The following is a 24,416-nucleotide window of genomic DNA, read 5'->3' on the forward strand; positions in this document are numbered from 1 at the left end:
CATCGTGTTCAGTATGTACGATAATAGAGGTGGGCGGTCCATTTTTCAGAAATGCCCAGGTTAAGTCTTCTGTTTGATTTGTAAGTTCTACGTCTACTGAAACAACCAGAGCCAGCTGTGTAAAACATTTGGATTACTGCTTGACCTTGTGCCTTTAAAACGTCTGGGGACTGACCGTGGCCACAAGAGCAGTTGTTCCTTTTAAGTAGATCCAGCAGAAATTACATATCTGCGGGGGGGGGGAGGGGGGGCACAGGCTAAGAGATGGGGCTCCCTCCAAGTCTGTTCCCCCATGGCTCTGAACATCCCTTCCAGCTCCTTGGAGAACCACGCTGTTTGGAGCACAGCAGGAACTTGTTTACAGCACTTCAACCAGAGGGAGACCCTGAGCCTCTCATTAACCTCTTTGCCGTCAGCATTTTAAACTGGAAATACTAGCCAGCCTTGTAATATTTCAGCCATTTTCCCCTCACTTCACAATGTTGCCAAAGTAGACGGGTCAGAAGATGGGACTCTCCATTTCTCTCGGTTCAAAACGCTCAGAAGAAGTTAGCAATGCCAACGTCCCCATACACAAAAGGCCTTGGGAACATTTGTTTAAATTTGACTTTTGAATCAACCCCAAGCAACTGTTCCTTGGCAAGAGAGATGTAACTTTATCACAGATAAATTTTCCTTGCTCACAATTCCTGGCCTGGAGTTGATGTGGGGATCATGCAGATGTGTGTTGGAAATTAAACAGGGTACTACCAGGGTGGCCGCAATTAAATTCAGACTTGCATTCAAACCATGCCCTGTGCTGCATTTCTTCGAGAACTTTGCTTTCTATAGACATTTCGAAATGTTCCTCCACAAAAGGAGGAGGCAGGGTGGCTGGGCCCAAGTCCCCTAAATCAAGGCAATGAGAAGAGAAAGGGGGGAGTGTAGTTGTGGGGTGTCAAAGTAGCTGTTAAAATACATGAATACTCAGACTTCTAATTTAGGGTGTTTTCTCAGGGAGCCCAAAAGTTATTCTCTCCCACATTCGCAGACAGGCTACAATCATTATTTGGAAAAGAAAGAAATTATGAGCTCATATGGAACATCAACCCACCAGCATGTGTTACAAAATGGAATGGTTCCTTGAAAGAAAAAAATGTCTTCCTCTGCTTAACACACATTTTAGGACGGAAAGGCTGAATGTTAGCAAATCCTGATAATAGTAGAGTCCTGGGCTCCTGTAAGAAGTTGTTACGTGGCTTGAGAAAAAAAAAAAAAATGACCAATTTGGAATAATTTTCTACAGAATTACAGATAGTACAATGTTTAGAAGGAAGAAAACTATGGAGAATCAATGTTAGACGTGATTTTTCCAGGCTACAACTAAGTTGATAAGAATCTGGAAGTTTGTTTGCTTTTTGGCAAAATCGCTTGAACGTGGAGTTCAAATTTAATCTGCTTTCTGATTCTAGGCAGAATCGGTTTAATCGCTTTTATGCATTTGAAGAAATATGGATTACATTAAGTTAAAGTGGCTGAAAAAAATTCCCAGCATTTTCCTGCCTATGCCAAATGGCCATTTGAAATACTATGCTAAAAATCTACTTGAGAGTATGCTTCTATAACCTTTGAAAAGTTTGGGAGTTATCAGAGGAGTTGGCCTGCTCAAAGCAGATAATCACTTTTGCATAAATGTCGCCCAAAAGAACAGCTCTCTGATTAAGGTGCAAAATAACATAATCCCAAGATTCGTAACCACACCGGGGATGGTCAAAAGCATTTTTTTTTTTTTTGTAATATACATTGGCAAGTTATCACACACATTTCACATGCAAGCGTAAATGATCTGAAAAAGACAATCACTGGCTCAGGCTGAACTGATTTCAACATTTGAGCAAATCACAAACAGCAGATCTGGCCTTACTTAAAATTTCCATCTAGTTGTTGAACGGAACAAAAATAAACAAATGGAAACCTTGACAGATGAATAAGACTCTTCTCATGATTTTTTAAACCCGAAAATGCAGCAGGAAACAAATCCCACCACGGAAGTCCTTGCAGACAAACTGCCTTTGGCATCTAGTCTGGAGCAAACAATCTCCAAAGACCACCCCCCTCGCTCTCCCACCAGAACCCTCCACTCTTGCTTTATTTCCTAATTCCGTGGACTGGATTGCTGAGCTGTTTATCAAACAGTGTGCAATAAAATCGGCTTCACTCTACTACTCTATGAACTCTTGCAATTTTCTCCCTCCTCCTGGACAGAGGCCACTAGTCAGGGAAAGCCTCAGGAAAAAAAAAAAAAAAAAAAAAAAAAAAAAAAAGGCAGATCAGGGAAAGCGAAGAAACAATAGACAACCATGGCTTTGACAATGCCTTCCCTCAACCCTCTTTCTGCTCCTGCTGTGACACTTGCATTCAAGAGCAAGGGTGGCTGCCATCGGATGCGTGGACAATGGACTGAGGAATACAAGGCAGGGGGGAAAAAAGGAGATCAGATGAATTCTGAGCTAAGATGGCAGGGCTCTCACCTTTTCCGTGTGTTTGCGAATAGTCTGGATGGAGGCGTCCCGCAGAGAAGAAATAAAAAGGGTGTCTGAATTGTTGGATGGTTCTGAAGGCTTCTGCATGTTGCAAACGCATTTTAGAACTATTTGCAGGGGTATACTTGCTGCCAGCCATCTCCCTCTCCCTCACCCTCTCCCTCTCTCTCTCTCTCTCTCTGTCTCTCTCTCTCTCTCTCTCTCTCTCTCTCCTCTGTTTTATGTCCTGCTATCTCCATCACACCTCTATTAGTATGAAGACTTTCTGCCTGTGTAAGTAAGTGAGAGTGTGCGTTCCTTGGTGTTTGAATCAAGACCCACGTCCGCATGCATTTCTAATCTAAGGAGCCTATAGCGGTTACTAGAACTATCAATTAGTCAGCAATAGCAGAGACCCTCAACGCCTCTGAAGGAACAAAGGTGGAAAGACATGCAAATACTCTGGCGCCTGGATCACGCAACTTGCTGGCTACAAATAGGGGCATCTTTTCCTGGTTTTTTTTTTTTTCTGTTTAACTCTCAAATCTATGTGATATTACAGGTTACTAATGTATCCAGCTGCATAATTAGGTATGGGAGCGCCTCTAGGTATATATGTTTCTTTGGCATCATTGAAATGCATTAAGCGGAACTGAAAGGAAATACCCAGTGACAAATCAGAGTTTATGACATATTTGATCCATGCTCCATTTTAACAACTGCAAGGAGAGCTTCAATTAAGTATACGGTAGAGTTCTTTGTCCATTTCAGTGGCTTTTATGAAAGAAGCTAATAAAATAGTGACAAAACGAGGAGGGGGAGGGATTCAGCTATAGAAAAGCGTACGTGAAAGATCAATTCTCCCCCGTAACAGATAAAATTACTCTGATTAAAATTCAGGTCTGGGTGTTAACACTGAGTGCTCTGCTCTGGGGTGTGTGTGCATGGGTATTTTTTTTTTTTAATTGTACGTGTTGGGAGTCCCAGCGTACCCTGGAAAGTTCGCTGGTAACTTTCTCCGGATATATTCTGTGCTAACAATCTGAAGCCACATCAAGAATTCTTTTATCTCATTTTGCAGAAGCCTCAAAAACAGAAAAAAAAAAAAGAAAAGAAAGAAAAGAAAAGCCAACCCTTTTGAAAAACAATGCTTTGCCTTACAGTTTTCAAGGACATCAAAATATTGCTAACTTGAATACACAAGCAGAAGAAGAGAGGTCTAAGTAACAGTTGATCTTACTCACTTTTGAATATGGATAATTTCAAAGGGAAGGGTGTGCTCTGTGTGCTCTGTGATTTTTCCCTCTTGTCTGGGCCATGAAGAGCTGCATTTTTCCCCCAGCACTTCTTGCCAGAATCGAAACTATTTGCAGACAAGGTATGGTAAACATCCTGGAAGTTACGCATCTTCTCTAACTCCATAAACAAGACAGAAAAGTCTCGCCTGAAGGCATGCATTTACAGCCAAGCGGTGGCAGGGGTTGCAAAAACAGTGTCACCTTATTTCCATCTGCTATTTACCCCTCTTCTGGGGTCTGCCACCCTAAAGAGCAATTTCTGTTTTCTTTCTTCCTATAGACAAAATGGCTCAAGCAGTCATTTTTTTTCCCCCTTTTAATCTGGCAGGTAACTACGCAAGCCGTGCAATTTGGAAAGAACGCTGGAAGAGAACACCGCCACGACAGAGCCTAAAAGCGGAGTCGCAGGGAAGGGCAGTGAGCCCAGCAAGCTTCCTTCCACAAGGAGGAGACGTGTTAGAAAGGAGGGTGCACCGGGTCCCCAGCAAGATAAAGCCGGGGTAGAGAGGGAGGCTCAGGACCCCCCCTCCCCTCCCCCAGCACACCCCGTCACTTAAGAAAGAAAGAAACCCTAGTGAGGTTGAGAGGGAGAAGGGAAATAGTGCTAAATAGCTGGCGAGGTAACCCACCGTCCTGTTTGCTCCTTGGCGCTTGCCGAGGGGGATAACAGCCACAGCAGTGACAAACGGAGCTGCCATGTGCCAAGTGCAACCTCTGCCCAGTGCTCTCTGCCTCCCAAAAAGGAAAGAAAAGCATGCCTCGGACAGAACACACAACGGGAACGAGCAGGCGCCATCGGCAAGTCACGGACCCCAGCAGCACCGGCTGGTCTCTGAAAGCCCTGTATCAAGGGTCCCATTCAAAGGCAACGAAGAAGCAGAGACAATGGCAAATCAAAACCTGGCAGGGCTTCCGGAATAATTTAACTCCTCACTTCAGAATTTAGATGGGTATAGCAAGAAACACAGGCGAGAGAGAGAGAGAGAGAGAGAGAGAGAGAGAGAGAGAGAGCTCCTTCACACCAAGGCGCGAGCATATGCCTGCCTCTCTGTGGATGTATTTTTAGACATAATATCAGGGGTAAGGCAGCCTGTGCACTCATCAATAGCATCCACTTCTCTTTTTCACTCTCAGAGTAGCTAGCTGATGATCATTGGAAGCAGCCCGCATTTCTTCCCAAGCCAAAGGTCAGTGAGGAGCACCCCAAGCCCTGACCCATTGTCTCTGAGCTCAGAGAGCGTTAAATCCATTTTCAAGATGCGTTCCCAAATGAGGTCATTCCATGTGGCAATTGGTTCACTTCCTATCTTTCCACAAATGACTTATGCTACCATCCAAAAGCACAACCAGGATCAGAGATCGCACCTTGAGAAAGGCGATTCAAACAGCATAGACTAAGGATAAAAAAATAAATACATGAAAAACAAATATGTAGTAGGACATGTATTATTAGGAACATGCACGAAACTTCTAAACTTCTCCAAACAAAAATGCTTATTAAAAGCAAAGAATGGATATGACTTAGATGTGCTTTTACGTCCGAGTATTCTACGCATTCACTTGAAGCTTCAAATACTTAAAAATAATAAACACAACAGAAAAATAGAATGAGTGGAAAGTAAAGGAGACACGCTCAGCCTTCGTGAACAAATCAGATATAATGTAGTATATGCTCTGGTCCAAGACTAAGAATTTTCCCTTCACGTGGAGGATTACAATATTTAAAAACATTCCTTTGAATTTTCCATATTAGAGTACACTTGTGAAATATGCATGTGCGCATATCTACACGTATACAAAACTCTCAAGTTAATTTAAATTTATGGGAGAAATTCAAGGGATACTAGGTCAAACAATCCAGAAAGAAAATAGCCATAAAAAACAATCCCTAACCACATAGCCTCTCTCTCAAGTTTCACACAGCACTTGAATGAGATGGACGCAATGGTGATGAATGAAAATAATGGTTCACAACCACAATCTTCCAAATGAAATTACTTCAGATAAAGAGCAAAATGCCCACTTCCTTATTTTTGAGTCAGAATTTGTTTCTGCCAGAATTGGTTTGTTTTTTTTTTTTCAATGTCATATACATGCAAGATGGATGATTTCCAACTCCACAAATAAGCATTCTGAGTTTTGATTTGCCTTTTAAGAGTAGAAACAGTTTATAATTTCACATTGTAAATCTCACTAGGACTGAATGCTCTTACAAGGATTTACAGAGAAAGAATAATTCATGTCGGACCAAAAGGCTTCTTTCAGTCAGTTTCATGCAGCTTTCTTTCCAACAGCTCTGGGCCAAAACGAATGTAGAATCTTGAGCTGAACTATCCATCACATTTCCCTGGTCTTTCAATTAATGACACTGCAATCAGATCGATAGAATGTAATAAGAAAAGAGCTTTGCATTTCTATACCTATTAATTCGTTGAGTAACTCCAGCCGTAAAACGTGACTTGAAAGGAAAAACACTCAAGGAAAATGAATTCTCTTAGCATATTGAGCAATGACACCCTGACCCAAAAGCGAACGCTGGAGTTTCTACCTTCCAGCCAGGGTTATTAGGATCTAAAGATCAGACTGTGTGGAAGGAGCAAACTTAACTTTGTTTTTTGTTTTTTACAAAATTTTACGAAATTGGTCAATTTCTGGAATTTTGGAACAAACATCCTTGGAAGGCAAGTCAGAGGATAGGCTGAGGTAGCCATTGCTCTCTACTTCCCAGGGCAGCCCAACTGCCCAATTTGTGATCTTAGTTTTCTAGGGCATTGTGCATAGAGGAATTAGATTTAGAAAGAGTGGGACAGGGAAAGAACGGTGAGAAGGCTAATGGAGCTCGGCCACCTCCCCAATCGCTAGCCTTGGTCCCAGACCATGCAGACAGAGACAGACAAGGATACAACAGTGTCTGCACTCTTCATGTTTAGCACGAGTGACAGAGGATGGGGCAAGTAGGAATTCTCTTTGGGAAGGATGAGGCAAAAAAAAAAAAAAAAAAAAAAAAGGCTGTCCTCCAATGTCCTCTAGAATCATGGGCATGTCCAGACCCTGATGTCACTAGCGATGAGCACACAGTGACTTCATGAACTCAGAAGCAGAGAGAAGAGAGGCAGTTGCCAGGGGCAGGGGGATGGGGGAAATGGGGAGATGTCAGTCAGGATGCGATCTTCCAAGTTACAGGATGAGCAAGTTCTGAGACCCTAGTATACAGTGTAGTGACTATAATTAATGAGACTATATTGTGCGCTTGAAATCTGCTAACGCACACACGCACGCATAAACAGTATGTGAGGTGATGGACGTATTAATTAGCTTGATTATAGCGACCATTTCATAATGTATACATATATCAAACCATGATGTTTTATACCTTAAATATATACAGTTGTTACTTGTCGATTACACCTCGTAAAGTAGGGGAAAACCCCAGTAACTTCAGTGGTAAGAAGCAGACTCAAGTAAATGAAGGTTCTGATAGGGTCCAATCAACCACTGGTATAGTAGAAAGAAAGACCTTAGGTTTTGCTGCCAAACTAGGGTTTGAATCTCAATTGTATCATACACTCTGACCCTTAGATTTATGTTAGTGAAATAGAGATATTATGGTTTCATTCAAGGGCTATTATGAGCTTGAACGACATCGTGTGTGTCAAGCACGTGCACGTACTAGCTAAATTTTTTTTAAACTTCTTTAAAATTTGCTTATTTTGAGGGGCACCTGGGTGGCTCTGTCAATTAAGCGTCCGACTTTGGCTCAGGCCACGGTCTCACGGTTCGGGAGTTCAAGCCCCGCATCAGGCTCTGTGTTGACAGCATGGAGCCTGGAGCCTGCTTTGGAGCCTGTGTCTCCCTCTCTCTCTGCCCCTCCTCTGCGTGCTGTCTCTCTCTCTCAAAAACAAACATTTAAAAAAATTTCAATTTACTTATTTTGAGAGAGAGAGAGAGAGAAACAGAGCACACGAGTGGGGGAGGGGCAGGGAGAGAGGGAGAGAGAGAGAGAATCCCAAGCAACATGAGGCTTGAATTCACCAACTGTGAGATCATGACCTGAGCCAAAGTCAAGGGCTGGATGCTTAGCTGACTGAGACACCTCAACTCCCCTCTTGCCAATATTCAAAATTCCACATGTAAAACAGCAATAAAAATCCAAGCTTATTGCACAGATTAAATGAGATAATGTCTAGGATGCTCTATAAAGCGCCCAGCACTACCTAACAAAAGGGTATTATTATGATGATTATTATTATAAAATAACAATCATGCTTTTTTAAAACTGCACACCTTATTCAGTGCAAGACGTATACGATGAATAATATAGTCCGTATCTCACCGTGGGTGCAATTATATATTTCAGAAATATCAGTTATCATTTCTACCGATGGAGGCATGCCAAGGACTTGGTCACCGTCCACCAGCCTTCAGTGGATTCTCCCTTAGTTGAGGATGACACTGTTTAAAGGTAAGAAATAAGGATTGGAAGTTCCCCGATGAAATTACAAGATGAAATCTAGCAATGTGTCAGAGACACCTGTGCTAAGAGGTAAGCCTATCACTACTCTGTTCCCTGTGTTTGTAATAGAAGGAGAAAGGACCAGGGCACCTGCGTGGCTCAGTAGGTTAAGCGTCCAACTTTGGCTTCGGTCACGGCCTCACGGTCTGTGAGTTCAAACTCCGTGTCAGGCTCTGTGCTGACACCTCAGAGCCCGGAGCCTGCTTCAGATTCTCTATCTCTCTCTCTCTCTCTCTGCCCCTCTCCTACTTGCTCTTGGTCTCTCAAAAATATTAAATTTTTTTTAGAGAAAGGATCTAATTATTCATTTGTTAATATTGGCATGACAATAAAATATTCACAGAGAGCAGTCTGTGTGGGAGGTATAGGAAGAAAGATTTGGCCCACGAAGAGCTTAATGTCCAGGGAAAAAAAATTTAAATCTTAAAACGAAAATAATTTACAATGTGTTAAGTAAGAAAAATACTACACGTCTTGGTATAAAGTTTTGTGGCAATTGATATTTGGCATCAGCAGTATTGGAAATATTTTTAAAGACCCTTTCTATCACTTTGTCATGACAGTTATTAACTAATGAAATGAGACAATAGATGAGGGAGCTTAAAATAGTTGCTACAAAATATCCAGCTTTATAAAGACATCAAGTTCATTATCTATGCATGGTTGGATGGAAAACATCGGGAGGTTTAGAGAAACTAGAAACCATAGCGATGGTTAACTCAAGAGAAGGCCTGCTGCTTGTTAGGAAAAAATTAATAATAAGAAGAAAAGCTTCTACTTATGTAGCACTTAAGCAGTGCCAGCAATGTGCTAAGCATTTGAGGCCTAAAAACCCACCTAATGCCCACAACATCCCTGGGAGGTACATCCTATGGCTATCATCATTGTTATACGGATGAGGAAACTAAAGCACAGAGAAGTCAAGTGACCTGCCCCCCGTCACACAGCTAGCACACGGCGGTGCCACATTTCACACCCAGGCAACGGAATGCCTGAGCCCACGCTCTTGACCGCTGCACTCAGTCATCCCTCGGATTTCTTTTCTTCTCTCCTTAGACTCCCACCAATTCTAATGTACAGCACAAGGTGGGACTGAATGGCCAGCAAGCCAAGCCTACGGTGGGTGAGCTCTGAGAGAAAAAGAGAAATAGTACACACAGTCAAATAAAATGTAGGGCCAGAAGCAAAATATAACACTGTGAAGCTGCTAGAAAGCCCGTCTTCTTTCCTCTAGTTTAGTTTCCAAGCACATGCATTTGTGCATTTATTCAGCAAATGCCACTGAGCACGACTACCTACCAGACCAAGTAGGTTCCCACCCCATCAAATCCTACAGGCTAGTGGAAGAGACCGCCACTAAAACAAGTATAATATAAGTGCTTGGTTAGAAAAACTAGAATTGAAAAATCAGAATATTTGCTTTCCATCCAGGATAACTTTCAGGAGATCAGAAATGTGTGGATCCAGAAACTTCTCAGAGAGGAACACATCTCAATAGAACCTTCATCTGGTGTTGTTCAAACCACAGTCCCTTCTTTTAATTTGTCTTTATTTTCTCTGTACCCGTGTGCTATGGGTTCCTCAGCTGGAGTCCCTGCTGACTATCTTGAAGATACGGGTCCTCCGCTTCTTAACCTACCCCAGCCCAGATACTACAAGTGAAGGAAGGAAGACTCCTTCCTCTCTGCCTCTCTCCCCTGATGTTTAACAGAAGCTCAAAAAAAAAAAAAAAAACAAAAAAAACAAAAAACAAAACCCAAAAACTCAAGTAATGCAGGTATACGCTTTTTAATATTTATTACTTTTCCTGATTATAACAGCAACACACGCTTGCTACCAAACTTTGAAAAGAAAAATAACAAAAATCTAAAGATTATAATTAAAATTATCCATAATAATAGCAATTAAAAAGGTAGCCACGTCTGCTATTTCAATACATTTCCCTCTACTCTCTTATATAGGTGGATGTTCATGTTTTCATATGTTTATGTATGTCTTACAGCATTTGGGTCATCATGTGAATAACTCTGCCTCCTACCCTTTTAGTGCGACATCATTTTAAGAGCGTTTTTTGGCGTTTAGTATCTTTCAAAACATTGTAACACATTATCTAATATTCTCTTCTATGGATATAAGTTATTTAACTATTTTCCCAATACTGGAAATTTAGGATGTATCTAGGATCTGTATTATGTAGAAGGTTGTAACAGACATCTTTTTACATAGCTATCTGACCACTTTCCTTAGGACAGATTGGGAGTGGATCAGATTGGACCGAAGTGGTTTTTTTTTTTTTTTATGTCTTGCAAAACTGCTTTTCAAAACCTTTTTGCCAATTCACATACTTAGTTCCTGGAGGAAATTCTCATTTCTCTGCAGTATCATAAGCCTTGAGTTTTATTTACTTTAATAGCTACTAGTTATTTAGCAGAGCTGTTTAATTTTTATTTCTTTGACTCTAGTAAGTTTGGACTGATATTTTAAGAACTCATTAATCATCTCAAAAATTTTATTAATTACCTGTTTGTGTCATATATATACATACATATATATGTATACCTTATACACACATATATATGTACATTTATATATGTATACCTTATACACATCTTATGTAAACACACCTTATACCTTATATACACAAATATATATGTATTTATATGTATACTTATACACACAGACACATATATATATGTATACCTTATACATACCTTATATATACATACCTTATATATACACATCTTATATATATATATATACACACACACACACACACACATACACACACACACACATATATATATATACACCTTATACACACACATATTGTCAACTATTGAGAATACATTTTCCAAGTTGCTTATGACTTTTTTAGTTTACCAAACTTTTGGATTCTATATATGCAAATGTATTGATATTTTCCTTTGTGGGATCATCAGATGCTTTTACATTTTGAAGTACTTTTCACTCAAAATTAAATATTCACCTACGCTGTCTTCAAGTTATTTTAGATGAAGACGTTTTACACGTAATCTGCCCCAAATATATTTTGGTGCATTTTGTAAGACAAGGATATAACTTGAGGGTTTGTTTCCCTTCAACTGGCAATTTTCCAATATCCGTCCCCATCTCCATGATATTTTAAGTGTCCTATAGTGTATATGTTTGAACCTGTTTCAGGGCTACCTATTCCATTCAGATGTTTATATTTAAATTCTTTCCAATAGGGGCGCCTGGGTGGCGCAGTCGGTTAAGCGTCCGACTTCAGTCAGGTCACGATCTCGCCGTCTGTGAGTTCGAGCCCCGCGTCAGGCTCTGGGCTGATGGCTCAGAGCCTGGAGCCTGTTTCCGATTCTGTGTCTCCCTCTCTCTGCCCCTCCCCCGTTCATGCTCTGTCTCTCTCTGTTCCAAAAATAAATAAACGTTGAAAAAAAAAAAAAAAGTTTAAATTCTTTCCAATAAATGAACGGTCAAAGCAGTTTTCTGTTTCATCATCTCTCAGACTGGAAGACTTCTATCAGGGTGAGAGACAAAAATAACCTACTATTAAGGACTGGGCTGAGTTGTATTGCTGATTTTAGGTGTGATAAGACAGCTGCTAAAACTAGCTGGGTCTCAGGATTGGCCTTGATGGCTAAAGGGCTGAAATTGAATTCACAGGAGCTGAGATTAGGGCAGAAGATTCCACCTTAAGGCAACAGGGAGAGGCAACAGTCAAAGGGGTTAATCAAATAAACATCTGCAGGAGAGAGTCAAGACTCGGGTACTGACAAGACCACTTACAAATTCAAGTTTGAAGGGACCAGACCGGACTTGAGCTCATCCTCACAGAACTCGATGAAGACAGGAGCCAAAGCAGCTCCAAGAGAGGAAAATGGAATAGGAAAGTTGTGTTGGAACGGTTTGGGGGTAGGGGGGGTGAGGGGTATCCAAGCTCACCTCCTGAGCTGGCATAGAGACTCTGCATGGATAGACAGAGTGAGTCAAGGCCCAGAAGCACAAATTCATTTGGGTGCCCTTGCTAAGTTTATACTTCTCCCAGACAAATACATGACGAATGTATTATAGAGAACCGACGTGGGTCATTTAGGGTCCCCTCTTTTTCTCTGGTACAAAGATTGAGTTTTGACTGTGATGAACGGAGGGGAGACCTGCCTCAGTTCACCTTCTCCCAGGCAGCGGCAGAATCAATTCGAGTGGAAAGCATGAACAGCGAAGCAGCTCACTGAAGTGTGCTTAGCCCTGCGAAAGAGAAGAGGTGCCAAGGGAGGGAACGGGTCAGTCTGACGATGCATGGTTGTCAAAAGAAAGAACACTTCCCCTTTCGAAGGTGCAGGGAGCGAAAGGCTGTGGCGTAATTGTGGAAAAACCTGTCAGCTTTCTCCGGCAGTTTTGATGGACCATCTGCACGGCACACAACTGACTAGTCCCCCGCTGCCACCACTCTGAATGGTCACACAAGCGCATTTCTGGGAGCGCATAGGAAGCAACGCGCTGTGGCTGGAAACGTGGCCTTTCGAGTAAGCTGATCAGAGCGTGAGTCTTGCTACACCAACAGCTTGCTGTGTGATCTGGAGTAAGTTCCCTGACCTCTCTGAGCCTCAGTGCCATCCCCGGCAATGTGGGCACAGTAATTGTATTGACCTCACAGCGTCGTTCTAACGCTACGTAAGAAAGCCCCTGTGGTCTATACATACGATACGTGAGTCTGACGACGTCGCAGCATTCAAATAAATATCAGGCTGTGTTAGGAGGCGATATAAGGAATGCCAGCCAGAGAACTAACCCCGAGTTCAAATGGTAGCTCTCTTACTTGTTTGTTCGGATACATCCCTCTACGCCTCGTCTACCAAATGGGCATACGCGTACCACGACCCACACTCCATAGTGCCGCAGCGAAGGTTTAATGAGATGATACATCCACAGAGGCACTTAGAACAGCGCCTGTCTCTGTAAAAGTCAGCTGTTGTTCTTACTCTTGTTTTGGTAGCCAGGACGTGCGGCTGAAATCCCCAGGTCAAAAGTCAGTAAGAAACTGAAAACGTGAAATCAGGGGAAATTGCTTCTCCTCCGGAAATACACTATAACCGAATCTGATGTTCCGAGTTGATTTTCCCACCCCTAATGGGAAATCCACATTGCAATAAAATGGATTCCTGTGGCAATGCTAGAGGCCTCCAGCATGTAATCACAGACAAGGCAGCACCCTCTACAACAGCTGGGATGACAGTTCCGAGGGTCTAGTGAGTTCATTCGGAGAGCACAGGGATGTCTTTTCTCTAGACTGTGACAGCAGGCATTCTCTCTCAACTGCTTTCTTGGAGGTCCTATGGGTGGTTTCCCAGCCAGGAGTCGGGAAACCTCCCTGCCTATTATAATCATCCCGAGGAGACCCTGAGTGTCCTGATTCCCAAGACCATGCATCTCTACCCACACTTTTCTGTTTATTGTTAAAACATTTTTTCGTGTTTATTCATTTTTGAGAGACACAGAGAGACAGAGCATGAGTGGGGGAGGGGCAGAGAGAGAGGGAGATACAGAATCCGAAGCAGTCTCCAGGCTCCGAGCTGTCGGCCCAGAGCCCGATGTGGGGCTCGAACTCAGGAGCTGAGATCGTGTGAGATTATGACCTGAGCCAAAGTCGGACGCTTAGCCGGCTGAGTCACCCAGGCGTCCCACGCTTTTATTTTTAAATTCATTCACCCAACTATCAAACATTTATTTCTGTGCCTAGGCCGGGGGCTAGGCAAATCAGGTTCCTGACTCATGGAGCTTACATTCTAGAGGGAGAGCCAATCACTAATCTGGTAATCACACAGGTAAACATATAATTACAAATTGTGATCAAAGTACAAGATTATGGGGGCGCCTGGGTGGCGCAGTCGGTTAAGCGTCCGACTTCAGCCAGGTCACGATCTCGCGGTCCGTGAGTTCGAGCCCCGCGTCAGGCTCTGGGCTGATGGCTCAGAGCCCGGAGCCTGTTTCCGATTCTGTGTCTCCCTCTCTCTCTGCCCCTCCCCCGTTCATGCTCTGTCTCTCTCTGTCCCCAAAAAATAAATAAACGTTGAAAAAAAAAATTTTTTTTTAAAAAAGTACAAGATCATGTAGATCTGCAGGGGAAGACGGCCCCAGGCAAGTGGCGTCTAAGCTGATGTGAAGCATGAAGCAACACCAGCTTTGAGAATAAAATTTTTATAAACAGTGGCTTGAAGAGGGGAGCCTGGGTGGCTCAGTCGGTTGAGCGTCCGACTTCGGCTCAGGTCATGATCTCGCAGCGTGAGTTCAAGCCCCACGTCGGGCTCTGTGCCGACAGCTCAGAGCCTGGAGCCTGCTTCGGATTCTGTGTCTCCCTCTCTCTCTGCCCCTCCCCAACTCACGCTCTGTCTCTGTCTCTGTCTCTCTCTGTCAAAAATAAAAATAGACATTAAAAAAAAAATCCATTGGCTTGAAGGAAGCAATCCACAAGGTTGAGGAAATTACTGATCGTGCCCTCCAGAAGTTATGCTGTTCTTAGTGAGCACGTGTCTAGCAATGCAAGAAGCCTGACTACCTACGCTTACCAGCCCTCAGTTAAAAGATACAAAGGTAAAAGCACATGCCAGTCCAGGACTGCCTAGGACGAGGAAGGGAAAACAAGATGGCCGGTCACAGAGGAAACAAGATGGCCAGTCACAGAGACTTTTCCATGGAGCCAGTTCTCCCTACAGCCCCTATTCTGCATCTCATAGACAGGGTCCTCTCTGGAGACCGGGCAGCACAAAGCTCCATCAACATGAATAACAGAGGCCTTGGTGGTTGGGGAAGGGTGGAGACTATTGACCATAACATAGATGGGATGGTCCCTGCAGCTTGGAGAGGAGAAGCCTCTGAGGAAGAAAGGAATGGAATCTTAAACTCCCAGATAGTCTACACAGAAGTTAAGATGTTCCTTCCAAACCCTTTTTCATCCTACCGAGAGCCAATTCAAGACTGGCCTGGTTCCATGCGACTTCCCTACCTCCCAGAGCACGTATCGTCTCCCCTGCGGTCTCCTACTTCCACGGCGCTGTGCTGCATTGTTCTCCAGTCACTTAATGAATTATTTTCTTACCCGCTCAGTATGATAGACTCCTCAAGGACAAGTACTATCCCTTTCCTTCCTTTGTATTCCACGAGGTGCTCAGTTTAGCATCGTGCCCAATCTAGGCATTTAACATATCAATGCCTGTTGGAGAACTGAATGGTTTAATTAATCCACATAGCTGTAAGGTTTCAATAGGTTAAAAAAAAGAAGAAGGTGCTCTGAGTATAACAAAACCGAGCCACCCCTGGCTAGGGCTAGAGAGTCACTTTAGGAGAGTGTGTAACGTTGCGGATTGGTTATTTAAATGGAGGGCATAACGTCCTAGATGTGGAGATTGACATCTATCTAGGGCAGTTAGAGGGCTTCTTCACCTAGCAACATGTGATGGACAAGAAAGACCTTTGTAAGCCCTTCCATTTCTAATTCTGAGTCTGTAGGTCTGGACTTGTTGCCCTCTCAATCCCAACAGTCCATGGTGTGAATGTTAGCCAAACCCTGGAACAGGGCCCCGAACCGCCTCACTCAAAAGATGCTCTGAACACATCAGATCCCTCTAGGCTCCGGAAGAGCCTCCACCACCGCCACCAGCACCCCCAAGCACCAAACCAAAGCATACTCTCAGGAACCACCAGGGTGCGGCCAGGGGGTTAATTTCACCACCCCCCTGGTTGCCCGAAACAATTTGTTTGAAAGCAAAAGAAGGAAGATTCAGGCCGAGGTACACGTGCTGTTTTACTCTCTTCCTGTCTTAATAGAAGTACTGTAGCAGGTGACCGGTTTTTTTTTTTTTAATTCTATTTTTTTTAATGTTTGTTCATTTTTAAGAGACGGAGCGGGGGGCGGGGGGCGGAGATAGAGGGAGACGCGGAATCCGAAGCAGGCTCCAGGCTCTGAGCTGTCAGCACAGAGCCCGATGTGGGGCCTGAACCCACGAACCGGGAGATCATGACCTGAGCCGAAGTGGGACGCCCAACCAGACTGAGCCCCCCAGGCGCCCCCATCAGGTAACCTCTTGAGACGGTTTGGGGGAGCTGATTATTCTCATTTAAAAGTCCTAGGTCTTCCATTCCCAGGTAGGATCAAAGGACTCCTTTCTACCTAGTTCCAACAAGCTTTAGGAAGACACACAGGAACATAAAACTTGCCTCTCTGAAGGCGCCGATAGCCATCAAATACGATGTCACTGCCTCGGAAGCCGCTGAAACAAAGGGCCAGTCCTGTCCCAGGGTCCGGCAGCGGCCAGGCTGCGGGACAGAAAGGTCTGAGCCTCCGTGCAGAAAGCATCCATCACTCCCTGGACTCGTGCCCCAGCACAAAGGGCTCGGTTTTCTCTTGTTAGGCAGCGCAGTATGCCTCTTACACACCCCTGGTCACACTCCGTGACCTCCTCAGTTGGTGTGTTCTTTGTTTCCTCCCCTCCCTTCAGAGTAACTCAGCCAGGACAGAACTGAAGCCCAGCTAAGTTTTCATTTTAAATGGTGGCCCCTCTCTTGGGAGTCTCAGATGAGTTTTCTGCCAGGCAGGTCACAGGCTTTCAAGCCAAAGAAAGTCACGGCTTTCCTACCTATTGTCTACCTGCAGGCAGGGAAAAAAAAAAAAAAAAAAAATACACGCAGCCTCCCCACAAAGAAATGGGAATGTGCTTTCCCGGGATGACTCCTACTGGTCTACCAGTTTGGAATTATTTTGCTCCCTTTGGACTGTTCTAGTCCTGCTTAGTACCTACCCCTGTGCTCACGGTGCCCCCTCCCCCTTTCACCCCACCCCACCCCACCCCAGCCTAAACTCCATCCAGTCGGAGTTCAATGAAATCAATTCACAGATGAAGGAAGAAAAGTATTCAGAGAGACAGATTTCCCCTACGCAGCAAAAACTGGCAGCATAAATCACAGGAAATGATACGAAGGGGCAGGAAAAAGCCCAGTGGACTTCTTAGTCCATTTCGCATTCAGCCTGGAAAAATGACCCCCGAATTCATTTTAGCCACATTACTCTTTGGTCGGGATGCCCTTAACCTCACTCTGAAGATTTCCGAGTACTTCTCGGTTGTGCTTCTCGTCTTTAAACCGGGGAATCTGGCTCATTCTCTCGCTGTTGAGTAGTCAATATACTCAGACGTTTCCCCCTACATAACCATCTGTTCTAGCTTGCTTTTTTTTTTTTTTTTTTTTTTTTTTTTTTACCTCTTCCTCCCACTAGCTCTGCCCCGGCCTGCTCTTCTGGCTCATTCACTGATCTTTAACTTCTCCTCTGCCTTTCTGTCTGGTTGCTTCTGTTTCGAGGCAGACAATAGAGGTGATATAGGCCATTATTCATGAGCACTTTCAAGGGTAACTGTGAGAAGTGCCTCCTCTCCTGACCCCTCTTAGCATAAGAATTACTGGTAAAATTCTGAACTGGGAAGAGAAGTGCGGAGAAACGTATCAGAGCACTACTCCCTCTTGGAGCAGCTTTCTGGAGAAAGAACCTTGGGGAGAAGGGGTCCTTAAAAAAAACCTTTTTGAAGCGAAATTTTAACAAGCATGCCCCACACAAAGTTGAATGTCGGCCGTAATCGAGACCGTCAATTCTCCACCATCCCCCACGCCGTGGGTAATGGCAACACAAATTCAAAAATAACCCTACATCATGATAGCCAGTCGCTCAAATGGGGTCATCTCCAGTCCTAATCAACTATGGGTCTTTCACCTGTAGCCAAGGGGCCTCTTCTGTTTTCTCCCCTCCTCACCTTTACTTGATTCAGCCTCAGAGGAATAGTGACGAGGCAGAAGGTGAGTAGTGGGGAGGAGAAAGCCTAAATCACCTGCTGGCTACCTAATCACTTCCTAATTACTCAGGAGTTGCCAGTCAGAGAAGTGCGGGGACCCTGTGAAAGGCCTGGAACTGTGGTTCTCAGAGAGGTTTCATTCAACAATTATCATTCATGTGGTAAACCCCCTGGTCTCTGTAAACCCAGGCAAAACAAAGCAGCTCCTCACTACCCATTCTCCCTGGGCCATCTTTTCCAGAGCAGAAGCTTCAACTCCCGTCTCCCTCACTGATACGGCTCATTCGCATTCCCTTTGCCATCGAGATCTCTCTCCAGAACCCCAGACAGATACTGTGGAAGTCCCACTAGACTTCTCCCGGTGCTAATCATGGCCAGCAATCCACCCTGCGACCCAATCCAGAAACCTGGGAGTCACCCCGGCTTCCTCCTCTAAATTACTCACTCCCAACAAGTCCTCCCAAATATCTCCAAACACATCACTGACCTAGGTCACTTTTCCTGTCCCCTGCTGTAGTCTTAATCCATCTCTGCAGTTTCTCTTGCTTAGACAATAGCAACTCTGCTTCTGATAATCATATTCTCTAATCCTTCTCCACATAAACACCAGAGTGTTCTCTTTCAAAAAATCAGCCTGCCATTTTGTTGTTGTTTCAAATCATGCCCTGTGCCTTGGGTACGTTGAAGATAAATGTCCATCCCCTTAGCATGGCATAAAATCCCTTTGCAATCTGACTCCTACTCACTTCCTCAGACTCAGTTTCTGTCACCCCCTCAGACCCTCGCTGAGGTCCAACCATACGGAAGTGCTTGCATTGTCTGAGTGTGCCGTGTTCTCCCGCGATTCTTTCCTGTCTATACACCATTCCCTCTGTTCATAATGTCCTCTCTTCCTTTGGCCTTTTGTCTAGCTAACACCCGCTCATTAGTCAGGACTCAGCTCACCCATAACTGCCAAACTCCCCTGCCACTTAGGTGCTTTCTTCCTTGTACCTTCTTTCATTATTCAACCGACATTTTTTACGAAATGCCTGACACATTGTTTCCTACACATCTGTCTCACCCACTAGATGTGAACTCTCTGAGCACAAAGGTGGTACCACTCTTGTATTTTAGCATCCTCAATGCCTGGCACAGTGCCTAACCCAGAGCAGGTGGCTCTAAGAGCATATTGAGTGAATATACTGGACATGTAGAGACCAGGAGTAAAGCCAATGGTCCACCCTGTCCCCAGAAGAAATGCTCCTTCTGGTTTTCTCACAGACCTTGATGAACAGTACAGTTATTAGCAAGAGCACTCCTCTTTGAGTTAGAACACCCAGGTTCTAGGCCAGCTCCATTATCAGGAAGGTAGGAGATCTGGAACAAGCCACCAAAAAATAGCCGACACTCATTCAACACTGATGATGCGGTGGACTCCCAGCTAAGCATGTCATGTGCATGATTTTATTGTTTCCTCATAGCCAACCAGGGAGACAGATATTAACCTCATGCACATTTTACAGATGAAGCATTTAAGTAACTCAAACCCACGTTTGATATCGCCCCCCTTCGTCTAGACTACTGAGAGACAAAATTGAGACATGGTATATACGGGAGCTTTATAAATTGTTGAGAGTTATACAAACGTTACGTCGCCATAGTCACAGAGAGCGATGAAGTTTGTCTAAGCGTCATGGATGTTGTGTGATTATAATGAAAAGTAAGAAATAAAGATTTTTTTTTTTTTTACAAGATGAAGATCCAGCTTACACGCCCAAATTAAGAAGATTCAGCTGAGGGTTGCCTGGGCGGTTCAGTCGGTTCAGCATCCGACTTCGGCTCAGGTCATGATCTCACGGCTCGGGAGTTTGAGCCCCGTGTCGGGCTCTGTGCTGACAGCTCAGAGCCCGGAGCCTGCTTCAGATTCTGTGTCTCCCTCTCTCTCTGACCCTCCCTCGTTCATGCTCTGTCTCTCTCTGTCTCAAAAATAAATAAACATTAAAAATTTTTAATAAAAAAATGACCATGTCTCTCTGTCCTAGGCATCCGACTAGTATCACATTCAACAGGGCCAACATATAAAAGGCAAAAATAACATTTATCTGGGAAACTGAGCTTAATAAGAAGCATCAAGACGTAGTAGAACGAGTAAAGGCTTTTGCACCAAACAGATGTGAGTGGAAATCCTAACTCAACCACTTCCCGGCTCCTTGGTGGTCGAGCAAACCACTTGTCTGAGCTTTGGTTTTTCTCACCTCTGAAAATGAACAAATGATGCGTCATTCCTGCAGGAATAAAATCTTTGCCACAATGTGCCATCAATGTTGGCTTCTCTTCGATTCATTCGAGGTGCTCGTGCACAAGATGAGCCTTGGCCGACTTGCCTACTCATAACTCTCCTTCTCTACTTTTAAGAAGCGACAGCGTGCGTCTGCTATAACCTCATGTAAATACAGGTGCATCAGAGGCATCAAACATAGTTCTCCTTTCCTTATCGCAACCACCAAGTCTACATCCGGGCAACTTGAGGGTACTTAAACCATCCTTAGTGAAGAACGGATGTGGGGTGTGTGCGGTGATACTGAGCTCTCCTGCATGACACATTTCAGAAGTCTAAAGAGGATGATCAAATGTGGTGAAGAAAATTCACATCAGTTGAATACAGATTCTACTGACTGCAGTGAAGAGTCTGGGCTCTGAAATCAGACCATCGTGGGTTCAAATTTCACTCCAGCATATACTGGCCGCCTAGTGTTGGGCAAGTTACTTCTCGTTAGACATGGAACTTCCTTGTCTGTAGAATGGGCAGAACGATGGAGCCTATTTTATAGACGCATGGTGACAAATCATTGCATATGACATAGTTAGCACCGAGCCTTACACAGAGTTAAGGACTTAATAAATGCCACCTGTGGTCATACCTACTTCACATGCGTTGTTAAGTGGGAGAGAAAAATAGCAAGAGAAACATACACTTGATTCTGCTGAAAGAGCTGTGTTTTAGTTGTATTGTTTGGCAGCTGGTATCTAAGGCTATACTACTTTGTGTGGGGAGTTTTTCAAGAAGTCCACTTGTCCACAGGTCCTTCCGTGTTTCTCAAATTACATCATTTGTCTGGGAAATTCCCAGGCCCAGTCCACCCTTTCGTCCATTAAGAAGCCTTTAAAATGCCTCTTGAGGACTCCTCACCCCACGAAACGTGCCAGGAATCACCAAAGGAAAATGGCGGCTGGTCCCACTTGTGTCTTACCTAAAAATGAAGTTCTAAAGACTGCTCCCTTCCCTCAAGACCCCATCAATGCACTTTCCTTTGGTATCCATTTATACGTGAACTGCCCATTACTTTCGTACCTGGAGGAACTGAGATTCACAGAAATAGCATTTGAAATGGCATCAAAAGATGTGGGGCTCAAACCCTGGCTGTGTGTTCACGTGGGCTTTTGTGTAGGTGCTTTATCTCACTGACCCTGGTTGTCCTCATACAAAAACGGACATAACAACATCCAGACAATGGAATATTACTCAAGACAAAAAAGAAAGATACTATCAAGTCATGAAAAGACATAGAGGAAACTTAAATACATATAACTAAGACAGAGAAGCCAATCTGAAAAGGCTACACACTATATGGGTCCAACTATGAGATATGCCAGAAAAGGCAATACTGTCGGGGCACGTGGGTGACTCAGTCGACTGTCCGACTTCGACTCAGGTCATGAGCTCACAGTTCAGGAGTTCGAGCCCCGCGTCAGGCTCTGTGCTGACAGCTCAGAGCCTGGAGCCTGCTTCGGATTCTCTCGCTCTCTCTCTATCTCTCTCCCTCCCTGCCCCACTCAGGCTCTGTCTCTCTCTCTCTCAAAACTAAACATAAAAAAAATTTTTGTTTAAAAAGAAAGAAAAGGCAATACTATGGAGACAGTAAGAAGATCAGTAGTTGCGTAGCTTGAGGACAGAGGAAGGAAGAGGCAGAGCACAGATTTTAAGGGCAGTGAAACCACTCTGTATGACACCATCCATAATGGTGGAGACATGTCATTATACATGTGTCCAGACCCTTAGAATGTACAACACCAAGAGTGATCCCGGATGTAAACCACACACTCTGGGTAGTGTCAGTGGGGGTTCACCGATTGTAACAAATGTCCCACTCTGGTGGGGGATGTTGACAGTGGGGGGCAGCCAAGCTTGGGGGTAGGGAGGTCCATGGGAACTCTCTGGACTTTCTGCTCAATTTTGCTGTGAACCAGGAAGTACTCTAAAAAAACAAAGTTAATTTTTTAAAAACGGCTATAATATTATCACATGCGGTTGCTGTGAAAAAGATCAAAGGAATAAAGCATGTACACCTGTTTCCCAAAGCATCCAGAACGTTGTGCGTGCTCACTAAATGTCAGCTGCATCTAAATGTTCCCTTATATATCCTGCTCGATTGTAAATTCCAAGAAGGAAGGCACAAGCGACCACAGCATTCTAGAAAATATCTAGCAGAAATCTAAAAACAACTAGTCACGAAATGTTGATAGAAATGAGGATAATAATTATTCTATGACTCTGCAGGCTGTGTCGTATACATTCATTAACTCCTTCGTCTGTGCTTCCTTAAGGAAGCATGTGCTTTTTCTACGACTGAGACAATTTTTTTTTTTTTAATTTCACTCATTAGCAGTGCACACACAGATCCACACATTAAAATCAAATGAATGAGGGCTGAGACTAGGATCAGATGGGTGAGGCCGGGGCACCGACTGAAGGTAGATACAAAAATCCCAATAATCAAGATATATAATATATTTAATTTTTTAATGTTTATTTGTTTTTGAGAGAAAGAGAGAGAGACAGAGCGTGAGCAGGGGAGGGTCAGAGAGAGAGGGAGACACAGAATCCGAAGCAGGCTCCAGGCTCCGAGCTGTCAGCACGGAGCCCAACACGGGGCTCGAACTTACGCAAGATCATGACCTGAGCTGCAGTTGGACGCTTAACTGACCGAGCCACCCAGGCACCCCAAGACATGGAATATATTAATGCAGCATTATAAAAAAAAATCAATACAAAATATCCTTTTAAAAAAGACAGCATCAGTATTAGTGATTTGTCTTTTTGACTTAGGTCCTAATCTATCTTGGCACAGATCTGAGGCGATCCTTGGACACCTGCCACAGGTATGCCACAAAGTTAAACCTTAACGAGCTCTTATTCAGGCACCTCTCTGCACCGACTGTACCAGATGTATCACTGGTCCTTTATTTTGAGGAGCAATTCACTTTCATAATCATGCCCAGAACTACTCTTTAATTTTTGCACCGGTGTTCATTAGAGGGTATGTTTTAGATGGTGATTTTAACACCATCTTACTAAACATCTTACTTTAACATCTTACTAAAAAGTAAGAGCCACAGAGGGGCACCTTGGTGGCTCAGTCAGCTGAGTGTCCGACTTCGGCTCAGGCCATGATCTCACGGTTCGTGTGTTCGAGCCCCGCGTCGGGCTCTGTGCTGACAGCCCAGAGCCTGGCGCCTGCTTCGGATTCTGTGTCTCCCTTCCCTCTCCGCCCTTCCCCTGCTCATGCTGTCTCCCTCTTTCAAAAATAAGTACATTTTAAAAATTAGAAAAAAAAAAAGTAAGAGCCACGGAGCTATCTGTTTCCAATATCTAACTCCAGCTCTCTTATTCTCTCTCCATAACACTGTGGAATAGTTCACTGGTCTTTGTCACTTGGTTATGGTAAACCAAGAAAACATGCTCCGTCCCACAGCACGTCCCAGGTCTTTGGCTTGAGCAAAGGGTCCGGCAATTCCTCCATACACAAGAACTGAAGTACAATGAATGGCAGATGTTCATGGTCCTGCTCTCCACTTGCGAAAACACAGTGAAAGCCAGGAAGAACAGGGAAAAGGGAAGTGTGAGTATATTACAGAGGCTGAGGCACGAGAAGCTTGGGAGGAGAGTGTCAGCAAATCTCCACGATCTCACGTTTCCAGATGATACCTGGTCTCATTTGTCAACAGACAAACCCTACAAAGACAATGAGCTGGCTCATTCTCTTCCTCGTGGAGATGATTCATCATTCATTCCCTATATATTTCCTGAACACCTGTCAGAAGCAAGGCATCATGCTTTAAACTGTTCGGGATACCAAAGGAAAGTGTCAGCCTACAAGCTGCAGGTTTGGCTTTCATGAGACCGGCCAACCGGTATAAAAGATAAAGTTCAACAAGAGCCTTGTTACGATCTATCTATGCTACTTTAACAGAAATGCCATTTTCATATCTGATCTTTATCACACTATAACAA

The sequence above is a fragment of the Leopardus geoffroyi genome, chromosome D1, assembly GCF_018350155.1.
Source record: "Leopardus geoffroyi isolate Oge1 chromosome D1, O.geoffroyi_Oge1_pat1.0, whole genome shotgun sequence".
Classification (NCBI taxonomy): domain Eukaryota; kingdom Metazoa; phylum Chordata; class Mammalia; order Carnivora; family Felidae; genus Leopardus; species Leopardus geoffroyi.